This window comes from Anguilla rostrata, chromosome 13, assembly GCF_018555375.3.
Source record: "Anguilla rostrata isolate EN2019 chromosome 13, ASM1855537v3, whole genome shotgun sequence".
Classification (NCBI taxonomy): domain Eukaryota; kingdom Metazoa; phylum Chordata; class Actinopteri; order Anguilliformes; family Anguillidae; genus Anguilla; species Anguilla rostrata.
This window is the reverse complement of record NC_057945.1, coordinates 14,397,927-14,412,162: the sequence shown is the minus strand read 5'-3', so window position 1 is coordinate 14,412,162 and position 14,236 is coordinate 14,397,927. Positions and strand designations below refer to the sequence as shown.

Genomic DNA, 14,236 nt, shown 5'->3' with positions numbered 1-14,236 from the left:
CATTGAAAATCACAAAAAACGTTTTGACCCAAAAAAGAGAGATGTCCTGTAACTGAGCTTGAATAAGTGAGTCAGCGATGCTGCTGCTGCTAGTCACGAGGTCTCACCAGGTGTCCGCCCGAGGTGTCACTAGTGCTACATGAGAGAAGGGAGCTGCAGGTGCGCAGGCACAGTCATTTTCTTCATCATTATGGTCAGTCTGTGTGCCCCTCAGAAAGGGAGGCGAGCACAATTCTCCTGTCAAATTACATAACTCCCTGTAAATGACCCTGTGTTACCACCAGCACCTTCCCGACCCATTTCCCTCTGGCTCAGGTCAAATGTAAGTGGAGAAGCCAGAAACATCATCTGTTTTTGCTTTGCAATGTCACAAATTCTATGGACTAAGCAGATGGTCAGCTCCATATTCTTAACATTGAAAGTTGTTGTGTCATTTGAATATTCATAAAGGGTATGATCTAGGGCAGTACCATTGGCAGTGGGTGCTTTGTTCTTGGGCATACTTCCTCATAAATATTAACAAGATTTAATGGCATAATATGCAGGATTTTTACCTTGAAAATATTATAAAATTTAAGACATATCTACGATGCACTGGAAATCTCTGTGTTATGCACGTTTGCAGAATTCATGCACCTTTACCTGTATTTGTTATTCTAAAATGTGTTGGGGCATTTCTGGGTGTGAAGCTCTTTTCTGTGTAGGGAGGGGTAGGTTTGGCTACAGAGCCCATGGTTTAGCATCAGATTTCAGCAGGGTGTATGTTGCTAGCTAGCTAATGAAAAAGGCCAGATACAGCAAAGCAAAAAAGGCAAGCTGACAGAGCTCGTTCAAGCTTGTGTCCAGCTAGCTATGTTAGGTGGGGTACTCAGGGTGAGTGGGCAGGGTTGAAGATTGACGAGGAGACTTCTTTGATTGTAACACAACAAACAAGGCTATACAATCCTGCAGAGTATGCCTTTCAGAATAAACCCAGGAATCAACTCTTTTCAAAAGTCACACTTAACTGCAGTTAGGAAGTAGGAGGGATGCAGGAGCTAATGTTCTGGTTATTCTGCACTCCTATGGGAGTACAGTCCAGCTGATGGTGTGAAGGTGGGACCAAGCAGATTTATTAACAAGGAGGCAGGACTAGTTTAGGCAGGGTTGGTGTTAAATAAATGACAATGAAACACTGTAGCGTGTACTATATATCAGTCCTCAGTCAGATATATTGTGCACCCTCCAAACCGGCTATCTATCAGGTAAACTGGGGTCGCCGTGCAATTTTGTGTAAATGATAGACCTTGGCTCCTGTGGGAAGGCACACTTCCTGGCAGACCTTGGATGTAAGTGAAGAGTCTCACCGTTAATAGATTGGAGGAGAGGAGGAATGAGGCAGTTTGAACAGGAGCAGTCCCTCACCTTCACCTGATCTTGAACGTTCCTTGGCAGGAAGTGCACATCAGGGAAGCGGATCATTTATTCACGTACAGAGTCAGCGTTTTTTTTTTTTTTTTCTGTATTTATTTTTTATGAGCATTATGCTCAGCTGATTTAATTTCAAAGTTTTCCTAAGATGACATGGCTAATTGTATTGAATCAAGTAAACCCAATCAAGGAAAGATACTTTCTGTCAAAAACGTCAGTCTTGGTTTGTCGCGTCTGTGAAGGTAGAGGAACCGACAGATGTGAAAGAATAAATTATGTAGTGCTTGTGATGTTTCCAAATGAAACTCAGGGATGTAAAAAAATATTTAGTTTAATTCTGTCCAGAACTACACTTGCAAACCATGCTTTCTCCTGCAATTACCAAGTAGGCTTTACTATTTTCACCACTCTGATATTTCAATCTGACTTTGCGCAGTTCGCTAGGAATGTTTTGCATTATATTGGGCATGGCATTTATGATTTCTGCAGCACTTTCGTGCACCAACAGGCTTGCCTAATAACCCGTCTGCAATAGCAGTCTTACAACTCCTCTTGTAGCTTACAATAGCCTGTCTTTATGTGTGAATGCCTCAGGACATCTTTTATCATCGAGGATTGCACAAATGGATCCATGTGAATGAGAGATTCATTCGGTACACATAAAAAAGTATATTTACATCATAAGTCAATTGAGACAGAAGGTCAAACTACTTAGGAGTCATAATCCTCTGTAATTATTTCTCGCGACTAGGCAGATTGACGGCCGCGTGTGATTTATTTCTCTGTCACACGCTGTTGCTTCGCCTTAATCGGAATTAATCAGAAACACTGGGCCCCTGTACCTAGATGTATCCAACAGCAAGTTAATGTGCTTTAAATGAACAATACGGCATTACACCGTTTCCGTGCTTCCGGATTGTTCCAGTGTTGTGAATCACTGAATTTGAAAGAGAAAATTACACGTGGAGATCTATGGCCTCGGTTTGTGCGCCTCGCTCCAAATTCGGATGGCGTTGACGGCTACTGTACTGTAGAGCTGCTTTGGGATAGCAGCCAGTGACACTGAAGGAATCAGGGAAAAGCTACGTAATCTGGCTCCAGTTGAAAGTCTATGAGAATCTTTGGTTCTGGCTCATGTCACTTTTAAAAGTGTGAGACTGCATCTTGAGAAACAATTAATGATTTTTCTGTCACTTAGGAGACAAGTATAATCGAAATGCTTACAGGGCCAAAACTGACTGTCTCTACTGTACAGAGTGGATGACCCAGCATCACACATTTGCAGGTTGTAGAAATACAGTTTACAATAGAAACTTAGTGATAAGTGGTTCTTTTTCTCCTTGAAAACCCACTGCTTACTGTACCACAATATCAGCAACGACGTCAACCAGAGGGTGGTCATTGAATACCAACTTCCTGTTTCCCATGGTAATGTTCCTGGTGTAAAAGCAAAGAGCAGGATGCGGCATGCTTCCTTCCTGGGCCCCACGGACAAGGCTCTTGAAGACGAGCTGTCATTTTACAAATGAATCTAGCTCCGATTCCCTCGCTGCTCAACCGCTGCAAGCTCACGCATGCTTCACATGAGGAAGAGAGGGCTCAGGAGTGGCATGGGGTCACTGATGAGCAGGCTGTCGCAATTACTGTTAATTAGGCAGCTGGCTTGAGAATTCTGGGAAGAAGGAGCACATTTAGCCCGCGATATCACTTCAACAATCTGCATGTGATGTCGAATGGTAGAGTGTATAATCACTTTGTCAGTCTTCTCTAACAGTCTGACCATTATCCCCATACCACCGCAGTTATATTCCCTTTAGATCTTCTCCATTTGACACTTAATACTTTACAGTTATATGTCTGGATGTTGGAAACATGGCTTATCACAAAAGCTGGTGAAGATGCCATCTTTTTTGGACAGTGTGTTTTTTTAGTACTTGGAATGTGGATATAGGCCCATTTTATTTTACAGCTTTTTTATAAAACATTCAGCTGAGAAGTTGGTAGGGCAAAGAGGTGGCCTACATTAGAGGAATCATTTGGCAGTCTGTAATCTTAGCAACCCCACACACTCATGTGAAAATGGGCCCATTATCCAAAATGCTTTAATGCACTTCTCTCAGAATAAAACATATTGCGGGATGTGTATGATACGATATTATTAAGAAATAATAATGGGCTGCATTGAAATAGAGCCTCTCGGGACTGCAGTGTGCTGTGCTGTGCTACTCAGCTCAACCACCTTTTTACTTTTTGCACCAGAACATCCACCACACACATCAGCTGAGATGTAGACAGTGGGACGATCTGGCAATAAATTACTTTTTACATAGCATTCATTTATACAGCTGGATATATACTGAAGTGGGTTAAGTGCCTTGTTCAAGGGTACAATGCGTGTCCTATCCGGGAATTGAACCTGCACCGTTTGGGTTACAAGACTCCTTACCCGTTATACTATGCTACGACAAGGCACAACACTTGCGCTGGCCAAGGATTACATACAGCTGTTATTATGGGCTGCGGAGGACATGGTGAGTGTTTCCTGTGGCAGATCAGAAAATGGCATGACAGAACATTTGGCACTTGGCGATCCAGGTTCTCTGGCCTACTTCTGCTAACCCCCTTCCCCACCTGGCCGGTGCCAAGCCGGCTACGCCGCATGGGAGCCGGGTGATGGAGTCTGACCGTTTTTCAGCGTGTAAAGCAAGCTCGCTCCCCTCCTGCCTCCCGGTGCCTCCAATTTAGGAGGAACCTACCCCTGATGGAGTCCTATGTGACTGGCCATATCGTTCACATGAAAAAGTGGGGTATTGCCTTTTTTAAATTTAATCCAGAATATTGCATTGACCTTTTCAACTAATGGAACGTAGTAGTAGCAGTAGCAGCAGCAATTGTGATATTATTTACTTGGATATCCTTATACAAGACTACTTTAAAATGGTTGTAAGATGCAGAATACAAAAAAATTACAAATTTGTGTCAATGCAATAAGTCTTTTAACTAAGAAACCTATTTCTATTGCATTTTTCAGGTAATAAACAATTCCAACTAGCATTTTGGTTTTTTATGTACCATTCCTTTTATGTAAATTCCTGCCTGGTCGGAGTTCTGTTTGACGTGGTTTTAACAGAACAATAATGCAACAACAAAGGGCCTTCAAACAAATCACCACAACAGTGGTTACCAGGATGAAAGGAGTTCCTGTATCCCAAAGTAAATTTTCCCCAAACAATCTCTGCTTGGCAGGGGAAGTCCTGATATGAGGATATTTGTTGCAACTGCTGTGTTTTTGACTTTGGGAGAAAGGAGAACAAGTTTTTGTAGGGGTTTTGTGAAGCGCCTTCTTGCCGATGTTAATTCGAAAACATGTCTCCACATGGTGAGTCAAGCTTATGCACAGTCCGCCAAGTTAGATTCGTGGAAATAGAGTTGTCAGTGCTTAATGAAACTGCTTGCCTAATGTAACTAAATTAATTTGAAGGTTCACAACATGAGAATTAAAGGATGGTATCTTCAGACATAATTATTCTAAAACTATAGCTTTCTGTTAGCCTGTAACTAAGTTCCACATCGTTACATTTTATATGTGATACCGCTGTTTTAATGTATTGTGTATGAAAGGGCCAAAGAGCATATCAACGTTAAAAACTCACGTTAAACAAAGAGTTTTGATAAAGCCCAGCGATTTTGAGCCCTCCAACTGTATTTGTATCATTTGAACAGATCGCTAAAAGCTTTCCTGAGGAAGTTTGTCTTCATTTCATTTAGAATTTCCGGCTTTCCTTTGTCATTTTATCGACTCACTCAATACAAACAAAGCTATCTCTCTCCCTTTTATTCCCTGTTTTTTTTCCTCCCTTCCACATAACTGTCTTATCCAACTTTATGATGAATGCCTTTTGTGTGCGAGCAGGAAATCTCAGTGGAGTGAGATTCATTAGGGATTTGAAGGGAAAGAAAGCCACCCTTATAGGTCAGCCTGAAATTCCCTCCTTTAGAATTTTGCAGAACCAGGACAGGGATAATGTTTGGCTAGCTTTCTGTCTAGGTAAGATTCACTCATGGTTTTAAATTGCTGTCAGCTACCCAGAGGCAGTGTAGTGTCAATAAACCGCCCACCTCCACGATCACCACTACCACTACCACTACCATTACTGTTCTGAGCAGCTTTTTAATCAATGGTCATCAGATGAATTTTGGAAAGGAAGCTTTTTCAAATAATATTTGAATGGTGCTTTTCTGTGCTGTGCAGTTGGTAACTTTGACTTAAAATGAACATTGTAAATTACGTTCTTCCTTTCACAATCATAGTTTAGTTTTTCCCAATATCAGGAAGGAAATGGTCAAGAAACCGTTTCCGTACTGAGTCATTGTTATGGCTGGATCATAGCTTGTTTTTGTGTATCGGGCTGTTACTGGTCTACGAAGCTTCCAGTGGTCATTGTGAGAGTGGAGTTGGCTGAATTTACGTAGCGCTTTTCTTTATCTCAAAATAGTTTACAGTTAAAGAAGGAAGCCCAACTTACACAAAACCAATTCCTGTACGTAGCACCCACCTGGGAGTGTTACATACATTTGAAATCCTAAAGTTTTTAGTGATTAATGTGCTTATTACACAGCAATTGTACGGCACCTGTACATCTTGTAACATTTCATCCCCAGTTTTTTCTCTTTTTTTGCTGTGAACTTATATGCAATTCATAAAGATGTAACGGTATATGGTATGCACCTTTCTGACAGCATTAGGATATCCACTGTGCTTTTTAAAGCTTGGCATATCATCCTAATTCATCATAATGTGATGCCTGTGGCTATGCATGCCAGTGCATGGCAGAATGTTTTGACTTCTGACAGGTTTATTCCGTTCTTATGATGCTGTTATGTATTTGTTTCACAGAACTGTTCAAAGAGCTTATTAAGCTACTTTAACCTTTCACCATTACGCCGAATTACGGCTCGTAATGTCCCAGCGCTGGATTACGGGAATTCACTTTTGAAGTTTTTCCTTTTCCTTTTCATAATTGACCTGTGACGGATCCTCTGCCACGGATCACCGCGGAGGACGAGCTGGAAACGTTTGCTTGCGTCCATCATTCGCGACTGCTGAAAAGATAATGATCTAGTGGTCTCCAACCCTGGCCCTGGAGAGCTACAGGGTCTGCTGGTTTTCATAGTGACTCTGCACTTCATGAATCAATTAGAGCAGTTGATTACACAGTTAACTCAACTCACCTGGTGTCTTGGGTCTCAATCGGGTGCTGATTTTAAGGTGAAAACAAAAACCAGCAGACCCTGTAGCTCTCCACGTGCAGGGTCGGATACCACTGACCTAAACCATATCCATTTCCTAAAGTTATACCTGTGCATGCGCTGAATTGCGCACAGTGGAGATTTTCGGATGCTCCGAGTGCAGTGCCATGATTTATTTCGCCGTCTTAAGCTGCAGCTGTGCCCAGCAGATGTTGTTTCAGGTGAGGCAGATTCATCAGGACCTCCGATGTCCTTCTGAGACATCACGTTGTGGAGAGACCAGCTTGGAACGCTCTCGTACAACGAACGCCACATATTGATCGCCTTGGTGACTGGAGAAACCTCATCACATTTAAGAGTCTGGCAGCTTGAAGAAGCACCAGATGGAAATGAAATATCTAGTTTGCTCTGAGGTTTCATGGATCCCGGTAGAGTTCAGTAGGTTATACCGAATCCCACACTTGGCTCTAATTTCCTTTGACTAACTGATAATATGATTACAAAGTGATGCAGCTTCTCTAATTATACATTGTACTACTCTTCACAGTTATATTACTAATGCTGTTTATGAAATGATAAGATTCATATTTCATGGCCATTTTTTTTCTCACTCAGTGTCAATGTACAGAATGTGTGCAATGTACACATAATGTATACAACGCCCATATTCATATCCATTTATTTACTAAATATTTCAAAATCATTTATTCAATGAGAGCTATGGCTGATAAGACCCCATATACCATAGACTATAGCTTTCACTTTCCTGGAAGAGTCAGTTATGTGTTAAAGAAGCTAATACTTTTTTTATTTTGTCCCATTTTGTAATGCACAGTTGTATTAGCAGGCCGAATCCCGGCAATATGCTTAGTGGAATGCAGAGAGCACAGACTAGCATGTTCCCTCTCTGGCCTGTGCTATAGCCAATCGTCCTGCTGGGCTTCCAGTCACAGTTGGCACTGGAGCTGTCAACATTTAATTCTGGATTGTGGGGCATGTAACTGGACCCAGGACAAATTCATTAGCTGCCTGCAACACTAATGAAACCCTTAAGTAGCTGACGCATTATTACTAATGCCCTAAGCAATTATTTTGTGATAATACATGTAATATCTAATCTAATATTTTAAAATGAATTTAAAATTATGTAGATTTTTTCCATTTAACTGTATATACATATATATTGATATGAGGTTAGGGTGCAGACTGCCAGCTTTAATTTGTGGGTATTTACTTCAATATTGGGTCTACAGCCCAAACGTAATGTATAGATTGAAAGTTCTGCAGTTATATGAATGGCTATAATGAAATGGCTGCGATGTTATAAGCAATGAGGCTGAGAGACAATGAGATTACTTAATGGAATTCAAAGTTTCAACACCCGCTGGCTTTTTTTCCTCCTCGGTTTGTGTGTGAAATCATTTTAAGATTGAGAATCTTTACAGCAGGTTTGTTCATCCGCCGCTCGGCTCGTTGATTTGTGATTTAATTTCCCCCTTTTCTGAAATACGAGTGTTTGATTATGCCGGTCTTTGTTTTTGTTCTGTTTTAATCATTTCACTTCGCTCTTCCAAAACATCACACTCCATCCCTTTGAGAGAATGGCGGATCCAATCAGTCGCCTCTGGAGAGCCCGCTTCCTTCTGCGTGGCTGTACGTGTTTGCATTTTCCAGCAGGCTGAACAATGTCCTTCCAACTCAACGGCTTCACCAGTCTTCCCAGAAAATGAAACAATCTCCCAAACCTGAAATATTCTCCGTACTGCATAGTTTGAACGTGAAAACATGCCCGTGAGATAATTGAATAGGTGTGTTTTTTTTTGTTTCACCACTGCTGCTCCCTTCAGCACTTTCACCACTACTGACAGTTCAGACATTGTCTGGCTGAAGCAATTTAAATAAAGGATCCAGAACAACATGCATCGTTGACTGCATTAAGGTTTGCACGTCTTTGACATACTGTACTTCTGCGCAGTGTAATCAGCCAGTACACAAGGAAGTCAAACCTGTATTTCAGTGTGGAGGGTACCAAACTATATTACATCATTCATTACTGCATCTCATGTAATAATTCAAAGTGCTGTCAGCCCCTTCTAGTGGATGAACATGCCTCCTTGAGAATGGCTACAGTGTATGTTCAGTTCTCTGGAAGTACAGAGTACTAAAGGCCAACCCCTGCAGCCTGTGCATAAACAACATGGCAAAGCACGTGGACATTAACTCCAGGGCCGTTGCTTGGTGCTTAAGACCTAATTCAGTAGGGGTAAAAAAAATGCACGTTGATTAATGTTGGCATGGAGTGCGTTGCTTTTGGCCTTGTCTCAGGCCATATGAGCTGCATGTGAAATGTTCATCTCTGGACAGCCTTTGATGGAATGTTCTGGAGTTATCGTTTTTCTGCTGGGGAGAAGCGAGTGAGACGTCTCTGAGAGTCTTCGTCCGCGTTTAGGAGACGTCTGGGAGTACGAGCGAGCCCAGATTAGCCCTGCTGCGGAGCAGAGAGCCGGACAGGCTTCGGCTTCGCGTCACCGCCCGCGCCGAGGCCCCTCTGTGAGGAGACGGGCGGCCGCGGCTCGGCTGCGTGGGCCCGCCGTGCGAGCAGATCGTCGCGTGAGTTCGCTCTAACGAGGCGTGCGTGCCGCTGCGAGCGATGTCGTTCAGCTCAGCGGTCATTCCCATTTCCCGGGAGGGTCAGGAGATGGATACAGTGGATCGCATGTTTCTCATTTTACTCCCACATCCACATGAGTGATGTACTTCATAGTAGGGATGGCGAAATGGAGCCTTGGAACATAGACGGCAGCGCGTGCACATGAGCTACATGTCACATACAAATTAGTGTATTTTTTAACTTTTTTTCTGCGAAGGTCAGGGTCACAATGACTGAACCCTTCTAATGACTGACTGTCTGTACCAATATCCGTGTTGTGAGTCACTATGGCTAAAAAATAGATCTGGCTAGCAGAGCCAAACATTTCTGTCACACCGTCGAATAACTGTAAAAATTCCCACTATAGAATATAGTTATATCTTTAAAAGTTGTATATTTTCTGAGTCAACGACAATGTTAATAATAATCACTTGACTGCTGTCCATCATTCTAGCCCAGTGTTTAAAAAAAAATGTGAAACAAATATGACTGTGGAGACAGTTTTCATATTTGACCATCTTACCCTCCTCATCTTTCATCGCCAGGCCATTGCAGTTCCCATCTCAGTTTTCCAGTTCCGGTGGAGATCGATCTTGTGTTATTTCATTTATTTATTTTTTACATTTTTTTTTTTTCTTTTTCTAAAAAGCTACTGCAACAAAGGCATAAGCCGATCAGTGGCTCTGGACAAATATTAAAAAAGCCACAGTCTAATCATTTCAAAGTGGTTAAGCCTGAGGGCGTATTTAAATCCCTCTGAAAGCCAGAGAGACTGGCCTGCGGGGCGAAGGGAACCGGGCGGCCATTTGAAAGCGACTAAGCTGCATGTCTGAGGGTGCCCCCCTCCCCTGCCCTGCCCTGCCCCGCTACGTACCGGGGCTATTGAAATCTCAGGCAATATGTCGCCATCCCGCAAATGGAGATTTAGCCTTGCACGTCATTTGAATTCAGGGAGAAAATGAAATCACCTGAAGATTACACAGCTGCGAGGAAACGAGAGCGGGCCGCCTCCTCCGCTCCGTCCCAGGGGACGCGCACACCCTCTCTGGAGCATGGAAATGAAATGGCCGGTCAGAGCAGCACGGCTCCTCGTTCTGGAGGATGGAAGCAATATCATTGCAAATTTTATGTCTCCTTTTTTCCCAGTTTTCATTTCTATTTTTTCATGTTTTGTTTCAATCTGTCCCTTGATTTCCCTTTTTTCCCCCTAAAACGTACAATAACAAAACAAATGTATTTGAAACCATGGACTGTTAGGACTGTTGTGTGCAAGCATCACAAACAAGTGGGAACCCCACTGTCAGAATGGAAAGGGTGTCCGTAGAGACAGGCAGAGTGGTGGATGGTATCGGATTGCAGAGAAACGGCTGAGCCTGTATTGTTTAACCTTTGCTTTTTCATTCATCTTGAAAAGTCAAGTGATTGTCAGAAATACCGTTTTTTTTTTAGCAGTCTCACTGACAAAGCTTTTGTCTTGTGGCAGTGAGAGCTGCCACAGTTAATGGTGTCACTCAACATTAGTTTCATATATGCAGTTTCTTTTTTTTTTTGGTTAATAGCGCCATGTCATTTGTGAATACGTTTTGTAAATTAGGTGGAAAAGCTCATTTTTGCAATCTTCATCTTGTTATTGCATCTCAAGCTTCCCTGTGTAAACAGAAATATACTTATTACTTTTTTAATTTAGTCTTCATTCGAGAGAGAGCCCCACTGAGACTGTCATCTTTTTTTCAACGGGGACCTGTCCTGGAATCCAGCATAAAATGTGTATCGTGTATTCATGGTAAAGTTGCGGCATGTTGCTGTTGGCGGCACTGCGTTGCTGTTGGCTGAGAACGGTCGGTAAGGCTGTGACCTCCTGTAAGCGTTCTGTGTGACCCTTTTTGTAAATCATTTGCCTGTAACCTTTAGCCTGGGAAAATGAGTTTTCTGCCCTGAGGGTTACATGATGTCGCAGAGCTGTTGAAACGGAATTCGTTTTTCGCTGGTGTTGTCCGGACGATTCCGTTAAACTGTCGGCACTTTGTAACACCACATGAAACCCTTGTGCTTAAAACCAGGCGGACGCTGACAGCTGCAATAAAACCATTGATTAGGGAGCAGCGGTATTAATGGCGCCGTCGCTGCAAGTGTGCCAATGTGGTTTGCCAGTTTAATCAAGCTAGTTTTCTATAAAAATGAAGCTAATTTGCGTGTGTGTGTGGGGGGGCGGGGTGAGCTTTGGGGAGACGAGCCATATTGTTTGATTGCGTGTCCTCTCCACAGCTCCAGCTGCGGAGTCTCATTTCATCCAAAGCCCTTTCCGTGCCAGAACTGGCCCGGTCTCCCGCGCCACGCGGAACCTGCGGTGTCCGCGGCGCGCCTCCCAGAATGCACCGCTCGCCCCTCCGTCAGCCTCCGCCGCGTGCCTCATGGTTATCTACAGCTGCACGTCCCTTCCCCTCCGTCCCTCATTAGCTCCAAGACGGCTCCCGCGCACGCAGCTGCCGGCCGCCTTTGTCTGGCATCTCGCGGTGACAGGGTAGCACTTAGCCAACCGCCGCGGCTCTGGCGCGAGGCGCTGCCCCTCCGAGCCAGATGACTCCTTTCCGCTCGCTCCGACCCCTCCTCCCGAAAGGTCAAGGGCAGCGGAGAGCTCTGACAAGCTCCAGTTCACACTCACTTCCAGGCAGATTGTTTTTTTTTTTTTTTTTTTTTTTTTCTTTTTTTTAGTTCCCAACTTCCCTTTGGAAAAAAAAAATATATATCATAATGCCTCAGATCTGTCACTGGCAGCACATGCTGCACAAAAAGCCCCAGGTGGCAGCTTGTCATGAATAAGTCATTGGACATGCACTCTGCTCTCTCTGTACATGCGAGTGCTCCAGGGAGCGAGCGTTCTCTGAGGAGGCGGGCTTTAATTAAATGGACTGCGACCAGCCTGATTTTCACAACCGATGGCGCACGTCGGATGCCGTTTTGGTAGCCAGATAGTTCCGTAACCAAACCGAATAAAGAAAGAAAGAAAACAAACCTTTACTTCCATATGCATGGAGACATGCACCTTGACCACACTGTGTTATAGGGATAGTTCACATTGTTTTAAAAAATATATATTATTTCAGTTTCCGTGTATGCTGACCCAGACAGCTGGCCTAGTAACTGGCCCAGATAGTGTTTGTGCCCAATGAAGGATGTGATATGCTTACAGAAGAAGAACCTGCGTATGTGTAAGAGCATCTACAGGATTGTGGTTCAAAGTAAGACAATACTCTCCAAAGCAGCTTGTACAGTGATGTTAGGCCTCTAAAGGTTGTGTGTGTTTATATTACCAGTATATGTTAAAAAAAAAAAAACAATCAAAAATGGCTTTCATCTTCAGTTGGAACTATTTCCTATGATGCAGATAGCTTGAGACTGATGCACTCTGAAATAGAAGTGGCGTGTCTTCCCGCATCAACAGTAGTACATGTGAGAGATGCACATCAAAGCAGTATCAAAAAACAATTGGCAAGATGGAAAATTAATTAAATTCAAACTTGTGGGGGAAAAAAAAAAATATTTTCATGTCACTTTCACCAGCTACCTTTAGACTAGGTACAGGTATAATTGAGGACATGGCTAGCTTTCCTCAAGCAGGATGTCAGCACGTCATTTCGCCTTCCCTTTGTGACCTCTCTGCCTCCATCTGTTGCGATTTTTCATCCGTGAATTCAGGCTTGAATAAATAAGGTTTGGCAATGTAGCTGAAACCCTCTTCTGTTTCAAAGTCGGTCATAATTGTTGCTTCAATTTCAATTTGTGAGTATCTTTGCTAGCATTAGGCATGGGAGGACAGGCAGTGCAGCAGCAGCAGCTAACTCTTGGCCAGGCGTCCAAATCATGCCTCTCTGGTCCTGGGAGTATTTAAGTGGTCAGAAGGAAAGAAGTGCTATCACACATTTATTTATTTATTTTTGGTGGCAATTAAATAGCCATAGACATAGCAGTTGAACAGTTGGCACCGTATCTCTGTCCATTTGTGTGTGTGCGTGCGTGCGTGTGTGTGCGTGTGCGAGCTTGCGTGCGTGCGTGCGTGCATACGTGCGTGCATGTGTGTGTGTGTGTGCCTACAGCAGACCTGCCCCTAAGCCCCCCCTACTTCCTCAGTGATAAACCCATCGGGGGTTTATAAAAATATGGATTGTTCAGTACTCTTAAATGTTCATAACTTTGAAAGTCAAATTACACAAACAGGACTTTGAATCATTTATCGGAATGGTTATCAGCATTACTCGAGCCCTGTTTTATAGATCAGCCTGTAATTTCTAGCTATAAATAATTTTATATGTTGTTAATTAGTAACTAAAACATTCATATGCCCTGTGTCTGATTGTTCCTGCTGCTTTCTCACTGCACCACTCTGAGCCAAAGAGGGCTGTTACAGTCTAACTGCTATCCTGTTTGCCCTGAAGTTTTGAATGCCACAATTTAAGCAGCTGTGGTAGGCTTCCCCTTTGTGAGTTTAGTAACCCACAGAGCTCATTATGTTGTATAAAAAAACCAAGAGAGCTTCAAGGATGAGAGCTCTCCGAGCATGGATCTGTGGAAGATAGGCCTATTTATTCTGCATTCTGGAGGCTCGGGAAGGCCGGTCGGGTGCAAACCCTGAGTCATTTGATGGCCTCGTTCGTATAATAAGGCCATTTTAAAATCTGTTTTGTGTGCCTTTGGATGATCAAATTCAACTCGGGGTGACCTTTATCCTTTCTTTTTGGGCGCAAATCATCTTTTCTCAATTGTACATATTATTACATTCAATTCCATTACAGTCATTTTTGCCGATGCTCGTACCCAGAGTGACTTACTTAACAGAACATTAGTGTATTGATCGGATTTCTATATTTGTAGGCTGGGTTGAACCGGTAGTCTCTTGCAGTGGATGCAGCTTTAATCCAATGCTGTGTC

The 14,236-nt window shown here is 43.1% G+C and overlaps 1 protein-coding gene across 5 annotated transcripts in view; it reads left to right on the top strand.

Annotated features, from left to right (window-relative positions):
* dlgap4b (discs, large (Drosophila) homolog-associated protein 4b) overlaps positions 1–14,236 on the top strand; it is a 165,917-nt gene that overhangs the window by 67,936 nt on the left and 83,745 nt on the right. Inside the window, exon 1 of one of the 5 annotated variants that reach the window (XM_064306753.1) lies at positions 4,412–4,789. The exons of the other annotated variants lie outside the window; for them this stretch is intronic. The gene's annotated coding sequence lies outside the window, so the exon portion shown is untranslated. Of the gene's footprint in view, positions 1–4,411; positions 4,790–14,236 lie in introns of those variants that run through there. 5 annotated transcript variants of the gene reach the window in all.